Raw genomic sequence first — 10,993 nt, 5'->3', positions numbered from 1 at the left:
TTATTGTTATTTTATTGTGTTACTATGTACAAAGCCTCCATACCCACTACAGAGGTTTCTGTAATCTTATCAGTCCATTGTTATCATGATGATCCCCACACTGGAGTGCCTTATGAATATGGGCATTGTTCTTATCTTGTTAAGCCAAATGATGTAAGGAAATAGGAAGTCATGAGAATCATATGTACACTACCGTTCAAAGGTTTTGCAACACCTACTCATTCAAGCGTTTTTCTTTATTTGTACTATTTTCTACATTGTAGAATCATAGTGAAGACGTCAAAACTATGAAATAACCAAATCAAATTTTATTTGTCTCGTGCGCCGAATACAACTGCTGTAGACCTTACAGTGAAATGCTTACTTACAAGCCCTTTACCAACAATACAGTTTTAAGAAAAAATACAAAAATAAGAGATTAGAATAACAAATAATTAAAGAGCAGCAGTGAATAATAATAGCGAGGCTTTATGCAGGGGGTACCGGTACAGAGTCTATGTGCGGGAGCACCGGTGTCGAGGTAATTGATGTAATATGTACATGTAGGTAAGAGTTATTAAGAGTAGCAGAAGTGTAGGGGGGGGGCAATGCAAATAGTCTGGGTAACCATTTGATTAGCTGTTCAGGAGAAGCTGTTTAGAAGCCTCTTGGACCTAGACTTGGTGCTTTGGTATCGCTTGCCGTGCGATAGCAGAGAGAACAGTCTGACGAGGGTGGCAGGAGTCTGACAATTGTTAGGGCCTTCCTCTGACACCACCTGGTATAGAGGTCCTGGATGGCAGGAAGCTTGGCCTCAGTGATGTACTGGGCCGTATGCACTACCCTCTGTAGTGCCTTGCGGTCGGAGGCCGAGCAGTTGCCATACCAGGCAGTGATGCAACCATGCTCTCGATGGTGCAGCTGTAGAACCTTTTGAGGATCTAAGGACCCATGCAAATTATTTTCAGTCTCCTGAGAGGGAATAGGTTTTGTCGTGCCCTCTTCACGACTGTCTTGGTGTGTTTGGACCATTCTAGTTTGTTGGTGATGTGGACGCCAAGGAACTTGAAGCTTTCAACCTGTTCCACTACAGCCCCGTCGATGAGAATGGGGGCATGCTCAGTCCTCCTTTTCCTGTAGTCCACAATCATCTCCTTTTGTCTTGATCACATTGAGGGAGAGGTTGTTGTCCTTGCACCACATGGTCAGGTCTCTGACCTCCTCCCTATAGGCTGTCTCGTTGTTGTCGGTGATCAGGCCCACCACTTGTTGTGTCATCAGCAATCTTAATGATGGTGTTGGAGTCGTGCCTGGCCGTGCAGTCATGAGTGAACATGGAGTACAGGAGTGGACTGAGCACGCACTCCTGAGGGGTCCCCGTGTTGAGGATCAGCGTGGCGGATGTGTTGTTACAGTGCCTTGCGAAAGTATTCGGCCCCCTTGAACTTTGCGACCCTTTGCCACATTTCAGGCTTCAAACATAAAGATATAAAACTGTATTTTTTTGTGAAGAATCAACAACAAGTGGGACACAATCATGAAGTGGAACGACATTTATTGGATATTTCAAACTTTTTTAACAAATCAAAAATTTAAAAATTGGGCGTGCAAAATGATTCAGCCCCTTTACTTTCAGTGCAGCAAACTCTCTCCAGAAGTTCAGTGAGGATCTCTGAATGATCCAATGTTGACCTAAATGACTAATGATGATAAATACAATCCACCTGTGTGTAATCAAGTCTCCGTATAAATGCCCCTGCACTGTGATATTCTCAGAGGTCCGTTAAAAGCGCAGAGAGCATCATGAAGAACAAGGAACACACCAGGCAGGTCCGAGATACTGTTGTGAAGAAGTTTAAAGCCGGATTTGGATACAAAAAGATTTCCCAAGCTTTAAACATCCCAAGGAGCACTGTGCAAGCGATAATATTGAAATGGAAGGAGTATCAGACCACTGCAAATCTACCAAGACCTGGCCGTTCCTCTAAACTTTCAGCTCATACAAGGAGAAGGCTGATCAGAGATGCAGCCAAGAGGCCCATGATCACTCTGGATGAACTGCAGAGATTTACAGCTGAGGTGGGAGACTCTGTCCATAGGACAACAATCAGTCGTATATTGCACAAATCTGGCCTTTATGGAAGAGTGGCAAGAAGAAAGCCATTTCTTAAAGATATCCATAAAAAGTGTTGTTTAAAGTTTGCCACAAGCCACCTGGGAGACACACCAAACTTGTGGAAGAAGGTGCTCTGGTCAGATGAAACCAAAATTGAACTTTTTGGCAACAATGCAAAACGTTATGTTTGGCGTAAAAGCAACACAGCTGAACACACCAACCCCACTGTCAAACATGGTGGTGGCAGCATCATGGTTTGGGCCTGCTTTTCTTCAGCAGGGACAGGGAAGATGGTTAAAATTGATGGGAAGATGGATGGAGCCAAATACAGGACCATTCTGGAAGAAAACCTGATGGAGTCTGCAAAAGACCTGAGACTGGGACGGAGATTTGTCTTCCAACAAGACAATGATCCAAAACATAAAGCAAAATCTACAATGGAATGGTTCAAAAATAAACATATCCAGGTGTTAGAATGGCCAAGTCAAAGTCCAGACCTGAATCCAATCGAGAATCTGTGGAAAGAACTGAAAACTGCTGTTCACAAATGCTCTCCATCCAACCTCACTGAGCTCGAGCTGTTTTGCAAGGAGGAATGGGAAAAAATTTCAGTCTCTCGATGTGCAAAACTGATAGAGACATACCCCAAGCGACTTACAGCTGTAATCGCAGCAAAAGGTGGCGCTACAAAGTATTAACTTAAGGGGGCTGAATAATTTTGCACACCCAATTTTTCAGTTTTTGATTTGTTAAAAAAGTTTGAAATATCCAATAAATGTTGTTCCACTTCATGATTGTGTCCCACTTGTTGTTGATTCTTCACAAAAAAATACAGTTTTATATCTTTATGTTTGAAGCCTGAAATGTGGCAAAAGGTCGCAAAGTTCAAGGGGGCCGAATACTTTCGCAAGGCACTGTACCTACCCTTACCACCTGGGGGCGGCCCGTCAGGAAGTCCAGGATCCAGTTGCAGAGGGAGGTGTTTAGCTTAGTGATGAGCTTTGAGGGCACTATGGTGTTGACCGCTGAGCTGTAGTCAATGAATAGCCTTCTCACATAGGTGTTCCTTTTGTCCAGGTGTGAAAGGGAAGTGTGAAGTGCAATATAAATTGTATCATCTGTGGATCTGTTGGGGCGGTATGTAAATTGGAGTGGGTCTAGGGTTTCTGGGATGATGGTGTTGATGTGAGCCATGACCAGCCTTTCAAAGCACTTCATGGCTACAGACGTGAGTGCTTCGGGTTGGTAGTCATTTAGGCAGATTACCTTAGTGTTCTTTGGCACAGGGACTATGGTGGTTTGCTTGAAACATGTGGGTATTACAGACTCAGACAAGGAGAGTGAAAATGTCAGTGAAGACTTGCCAGTTGGTCAGCGCATGCTCAGGGGTACACGTCCTGGTATCCGTCTGGCCTTGCGGCCTTGTGAATGTTGACCTGTTTAAAGGTTTTACTCACATCGGCTGCGGAGAGCGTGATCACACAGTCGTCCGGAACAGCTGATGCTCTCATGCATGTTTCAGTGTTATTTTGCTTGTCTGGTAGGCTCATGTCACTGGGTAGTTCTCAGTGGAATCATGTAGCACACATGCAATCATGTAGTAACCAAACAAGTGTTAAACAAATCAAAATATATTTTATATTTGAGATTCTTCAAATAGCCACCCTTTGCCTTGATAACAGCTTTGCACACTCTTGGCATTCGCTCAACCAGCTTCATGAGGTAGTCACCTGGAATGCATTTCAATTAACAGGTGTGCCTTGTTAAAAGTTCATTTGTGGAATTTCTTTCCTTCTTAATGTGTTTGAGCCAATCAGTTGTATTGTGACATGGTAGGTGCGGTATATAGAAGATAGCCCTATTTGGTAAAAGACCAAGTCCATATTACGGCAAGAACAGCTCAAATAAGCAAAGAGAAAAAACGACAGTCCATCATTATTTTAAGACATGAAGGTCAGTCAATACAGAACATTTCAAGAACTTTAAATGTTTCTTCAAGTGCAGTCGCAAAAACCATCAAGCGCTATTATGAAACTGGCTCTCATGAGGACCACCACAGGAATGGAAGACCCAGAGTTACCTCTGCTGCAGAGGATAAGTTCATTTGAGTTACCAGCCTCAGAAATTGCAGCCCAAATAAATGCTTCACAGAGTTCAAGTAACAGACACATCTCAACATCAACTGTTTAGAGGAGACTGTGATTCAGGCCTTCATGGTTGAATTGCTGAAAGAAACTGCTAGTAAAGGACACCAATAAGAAGAAGAGACTTGCTTGGGCCAAGAAATATGAGCATTGAACATTAGACTGGTGTAAATTTGTCCTTTGGTCTGGAGTCCAAATTGGAGATATTTGGTTCCAACCGCCGTGTCTTTGTGAGACGTGATGTGGGTGGACGGATGATCTCCGCATGTTGTATTTCCCACGTAAAGCATGGAGGAGGAGGTGTAATGGTGTGGGGGAGCTTTGCTGATGACACTGATTTATTTAGAATTCAAGGCACAGTTAACCAGCATGGCTACCACAGCATTCTGCAGCAATGTGCCATCACATCTGGTCTCAATAGTCTAAAGTCACTTCTTTTCCCAATCTGCTTTCCTTCAGCTGCACTGAACGAGCTGGTTAGGTAAACACTACTTCCTGGTAGGCCGCTTCCATACTGCTTTCAGCTATCCTGTGTTTTCAGATCAGTGCAGAAATGGAGAGGATTTTGTTTTAGTGGACAATTTCAAATACATAAAAAATGTACACCCGGCAACAGATACATACCATTAACTGTCAATGATATAAAAAAAATTAAAAAGTTGGCTAGGGAATCGTTTTTTTATTTAACCTTTATTTAACTAGCAAGTTGGTTAAGGACAAATTGTTATTTACAATTACGGCCTACCCCGGCCAAACCTGGGCCAATTGTGCGCTACCCTATGGGACTCCCAATTACAGCCGGATGTGATACAGCCTGGATTCGAACCAGGGAATGTAGTGACACCGCTCTGCACTGAGATGCATTGCCTTAGACCGCTGCGCCACTCGAGAGCCGTGTTTAGTTGACTGAAACCAGGGTTATGTTCAGCAGTGTAAACGTGGGAGAAAACATTTTGTCAAATGCAAATGACAGATTGAGGTAGCATCTTTTCTGTTTCACAGCGTTTCATCCCATTGAGGTGCCTGCTGAATGTGACCTTGTTGAAACAGTTTTGTGAATCCTATCATGGGTTTAAGACATGATTGTCTCAGTTAATGTATGTACTTAGGGTGAGATTGGTTGCATTGATAAGTGGAGCACCTGAGATGTCTGCATTGAATGTATTAATGTGTTTATTCTGTAGACCTAAACTATGCTTTTGAAACGCTACGGGCCAAAATCCTTAAGATCTACGCTTGTAACTCAAATGTTCATGTAAATCTTAATTTACATCATTACTTGGTTCAGAGTTAGGGCCAATTCCATTTCAATTCAGCCAATTCAGGAAGTAAACTGAAATCCCAATTCTAATTATCCTCATTGAAAAGCAATGACAAGTATTGGAATTTACATGTCGGTTTACCTGCTGAATTGAAAAGGAATTGAGCCAAACCTTGTCAGAATTCAGGCCTAAAGGGAACATATCAACTCACTGCTGCTCAATATATCCTGACAGTAGTCTACACATGACCTATCCTAGCCTGGTTAAAACAGACTAAATAAACACTGCTCACCTTACCGTATGGACAATGGTGAGTACAGCGTTATGTCTTGTGTAACCAGGCTAGAACTACCCCATCTTCAGATCCGTTTATTTATGATCAATGTTTAATGATGATATTCTAATAATATATCAGGGAAGGAATGGTTTATTTATTTTTATCTATACATCAATTCTTGTCAGTTTCTTGTTCTGATTTTATAAATGATAAAAGATCAGAATTGTGTTAAAATGTTGTATTTTATTGAGTCATTTTAAATGCTCTTATTTCTCATACAGAACTTATGATTTGGTTGGTTGTTAGGAATTTTATGAATAAATGACTAAACAATATCCCCATTTTAAATACAACTGTAACTAAGTAAACTTATACTCTGTTTAATTATATCTGATGAACAATATGAGTTCATAAGTGAGGGATTGTGGAGCCTGAAACAGGGGGTAATTACATTTAAATAAATACCATTCCAGCCAGGTTGGAGGAGATTAGGAGTGAGGGTTTTTAAGTAAGCAGAAAAGGTCTTTAAACTATGGTTGGTACCAACGAAACTTAGCTCTGGGGTGTTTTAGATAAGGCAGTGAGGGCATTCCTAGGTTTTCTGTTAACTAGAACTGTCAGCTAAGTGGTGGTCGATAATGGTGAGGGGTCAAGAGTTAATTCAGTTATATAGTGTGTCCTGTGTGTGCGCTAGTGAGACGGAATGAACTTTTAAACTGGCTTTGTCTCGGTCGGGAGGAGCAAATTCATTCACCAATGACGTCATATTTTGTATATAAACTGTTGTTCGTGGTTACATGGCAGCGCGCTCCGAGAATAAATACTATTATCTATTTTCCGTCTATTTTATGCAAATAAGAATCTTACAAATTCTCATTAAATAGGCTAAGTGAATTCAATTAATGAAAACATATTGGAAATAATGAAATTACAGTAACATTGGTGTAGTTTACTCATCATGTAAGAAATGTATTGTTATCTTAACAAATAGGTTATATAAAGATATCCTTTGAATATGTAGGCAAACCTGTTATTATGGTTCAGTCTCCACTTCAGTTTAACTAGAAGGACTGCTGTGGGTGTTGGTCCTGCCCTGTGCTTTACACACTACTGTCTGTAACTTTGAGATTAGATTGCTGCACAACATCTCTGAGTAAACCAGATATTCTTTTTGCTTCTCCATTCCTATGTGGCTTGAGGTAGAAGTTGCCTTTTAACTGAACTAGGATCAGCTTACCCTCCTCTAGTGTCTCTTGACAAACGGGTTGCTTCCGTTAATGTGCCATTGTTCCGGCTTAACACTTCTGTACGTAATTGAACCTCAGTTTAGCATAGAGGAACTTGGTCAATGCCTTATCTGCTGGTTTCTCACATCACATCCCCCGGACACAAACTAGTAGCTAGCTAGATGGAGATCACTGAGGTTATTTTTACTGAGTCTATTTCACAAGTAACTAGTTTGCTTCAACTGCCTTCACTAAAACCACTGCAAAGGTCTTGCCTGCTAACTTTTGGTTTAGAATCATGACTGTAGAAAAGGCCCATGGAGTTGGTGGAATACTCCTTTAATTCATTGCCATTTACTCAGCTGGGCCAGGGGCGCTTTAATTAGAACAGGTGGAAATGTCCACAGACTACTCAGTAAATATACCACTTTATGGTTAGAGGAATTCCTGCCTCAGTCTCATCCATTCCTCTGTCACCTGACACGTGACCACCTGTTCACCTTCACTGTCAGTCATCCTACCTGTCCAGCTACCCACACAGATTCCACTAATCTTTCAATGACCTTCTGGCTGTTGGGAGAGTTGAAGAGGACCCTCCCAGGAGCAATTTTATTTCCCTTTTTAAAGTTACCAAAAGAGTCTGTCTTTAATCCCAGACCCTATTCACTGCTTTCGCTTAGGGTATGGTTTTATGAGACTACCATCTGCCAATCCAATCAACACAAGACTTTAGATGACTTTCTAGGGCAGGGGTTCTCAAACGTTTTCACTCAAGCCGTCCTTCCAGCATTGGGGAACATCTCGCGCCCCCCGTCTCTTTCTATTGGCACGGACACTGTTTATGACACAAACTGTTCACATCCCTCTTGTTGCCGGAGAGAACATTTAGTATATTTACGCTTTATTTCCTGCAATTCTATACATTTTGTCATGTCTGTCTTCATGTGATATTTCAGTGACTCAAACATTACAACAAACTCTATGGGCTAAAAAAATGTTAGCTGATATGGGCGAGTTGAGCTGGACATTTCTGTTATAAATAGCTCTCTAATATATGCAATAACTGACATGACAAGAGGAATACTGATGATGCACGACCCAATTTCGAAATGGCACCTTATGCATTCTACTCAAGAGTAAGTTGAAAGCCGGACTGAGTTTTTGAAAGCTGGACCCGACCCCCCCCCAGACCAAACCACATACAGTCCTGCTTCACTATGGAACTATATTAGTACATCCTTCTGTACCCTGCAGTGAAATAGTTGGAATCCATATTTGCATATATTTTCTTGATACCAGGCTACACTGCCCACTGTTGTCTGATGTCACCTCATGATTTGACTGCTAAATATGTGTAGCCTATTAATGGATGGCTAGAGAGCTACGCTCTACCTTTCTGAGTATTCACTGTAGATGAAAACATGTTCAATTGCTTTCATTGGCTTATTTTCACACTGCCCAAGTTTAAGACAAGGGTTTAGCATTTCCAAGAACAAGCTATATTTTCAAGAATCGAATTTCTTTACTTTTGGCTTCAGGAGAAACATAAGAAATCATATTTCCAATAACCTTTTTGAGGAATAGCAACTTTGCTTAACTTTCTCCGTAAGTCTATAGTTAAGGAAAAAATTGCAGTTAAGACATTTCTTAAAGTGTTGTTAATCTAGGCCCTGCTCTCAACCCTTCTGAGCATTCATTGTCTCTGCCCCCTTGAACCCTGTTTCCCCTCCTGTATTCAACCTAGCCTGGTCTTCAATCTGCTGTCTCCTATGGTAATGCTGTATTGGCAAGACGACACAATCAGTTTTGGGACCAGGCTATGTAAGATCTGGAACTTCCTAAAAACACGCCACTTCAATACAGCTACGACTTCTCGTAGCAGGTTAGGAGATTTAACTTAAGGTCAGGAAAAAGACTAGGGTTAGCGAAAATGCTACGAAAGTAATTTGTATCGAAGTGCCGAATCGTTTTGAAACACAGCGGCATTTCCTAGAACACTTTCGCTCCTCCTACAGTATATACTGTATAACATATTACTAAATGGCCTATACCCATCTACCCCCATTAGTATTGGTACATTGGAAGCATTAGGAAAATAAACCCTGTCAAGTGTAAGTACTGATATTTGTTTGAATATTGACCTGGGAAGTTTCTATTGGAACCCCAGTGGTCGTGAGTGTGTTGGATTGTGTGGGTGCATCCACAGAATAGTGAGCTGACCTATACAAGTCTACACTGCTCAATGATTTGGAAACCAAATAATGTAATATAAAGAAACCAACGTGACAGTGATGTTTTCATCAAACAAAAGAAGTAGGCACTTCGAAGGGGAGAGGAAGTGGATTTGTTTTATCTTATGTCTACAACTTTTTTAACTTTCTGAAGCTTTAATAAGTACTTACTCGCAGAGTCCTCTTGGTCCTGGGTAGGGCATAATGTCGCAACAATCTTCTGCCACTGGATTCTGTCTTTGGACACAGCTTGATTATATACTTATACTTAGTGTACAAAACATGAGGAACACCTTCCTAATATTGATTTGCACCCACCTTTACCCTCTGAAGAGCCTCAATTCGTCGGGTAATGGACTCTACAAGGTGTTGAAAGCGCTCCACAGGGATGCTGGCCCACGTTGACTCCAATGCTTCCCACAGTTGTCAAGTTAGGTGGATGTCCTTTGGGTGGTGGACCATTCTTGATACACACGAGAAACTGTTGAGCATGAAAAACCCAGCAGCGTTGGTGTTCTTGACACACTCAAACCGGTGCGCCTGGCACCTACTACCATACCCTGTTCAAAGGCACTTCAATATTTTGTCTTGCCCATTCACCCTCTGAATGGCAAAGATACATAATCCATGTCTCAATTGTCTCAAGGCTTAAAAATGATTATTTAACCTGTCTCCTCCCCTTCATCTACACTGATTGAAGTGGATTTAACAAGTGACATCATAGCTTTCGCCTGGTTAGTCTGTCATGGAAACAGCAGGTATTCTTAATGTTTTGTATACTTGACTTGCCTAGTTAAATAAGATTAAATATAGATTTTTTAAGTGCCAGAAACCATTATATTTACATTTGAGTCATTTAGCAGATGCTCGTATCCAGAGTGAACTACAGTTAGTGCATTCATCTTCAGATAGCTGGGTGAGACAACCACATATCACATTCATAGAAAGTAAATTTTCCCTCAAAGTAGTTATCAGCAAAGTCAGTGCTTATACAAAAAAATGAGGGGGGGGGGGGTTATTTAAGATACTCACAGGTGCCACTGACCACAAAAGTGCCAACGACCACTGTTTGCTAAAATAAATTGTGATGTTTCCTTATGAAATAGGAAGAAAGTTGCCAGTTATTGTTTCATCCTCCTAATGTTGAGTGTTAGAGTTGGGGATAGAGTAAACTGATCCTAGACCTATGGTTAAGTACAACTTTAACAAAATATTGTTTCAAGACTGCCTGTGATTTCTCAAGAGAAAGAAGAACATGTACTGAACAGAAATATAAACGCAACATGTAAAGTGTTGGTCCAATGTTTCATGAGCAGAAATAAAAGATCCCAGAAATGTTACATATGCACAAAAATCAATTGGCATGCTGACTGCAGGAATGTCCACCAGAGCTGTTGCCAGATAATTTGTTCATTTCTCTACCATAAACCACCTCCAGAGTCATTTCAGACAATTTGGCTGTACTTTCAACCGGCCTCACAACTGCAGACCACGTGTTACCATGACCACGTGTTACAATGCCAGCCCAGAACCTCCTTTTCCGGCTTCTTCATCTTTGGTATCATCTGAGACCAGCCACACTGACAGCTGATGAAACTGAGGAATATTTCTGTTTGGAATGAAGACCTTTTCTGGGGGAAAAATCGTTGAAATCCCAGGCCCACCCATGACTGTGCCCCTTCCCAGTCATGTGAAATCCATAGATTAGGGCCTAAAGAATTTATTTCAATTGACTGATTTATTTATATGAACTTTAAA

Source organism: Oncorhynchus mykiss, chromosome 1 (assembly GCF_013265735.2).
Source record: "Oncorhynchus mykiss isolate Arlee chromosome 1, USDA_OmykA_1.1, whole genome shotgun sequence".
Classification (NCBI taxonomy): domain Eukaryota; kingdom Metazoa; phylum Chordata; class Actinopteri; order Salmoniformes; family Salmonidae; genus Oncorhynchus; species Oncorhynchus mykiss.
The sequence above is the reverse complement of the archived record's forward strand: the minus strand, read 5'-3'. Positions refer to the sequence as shown.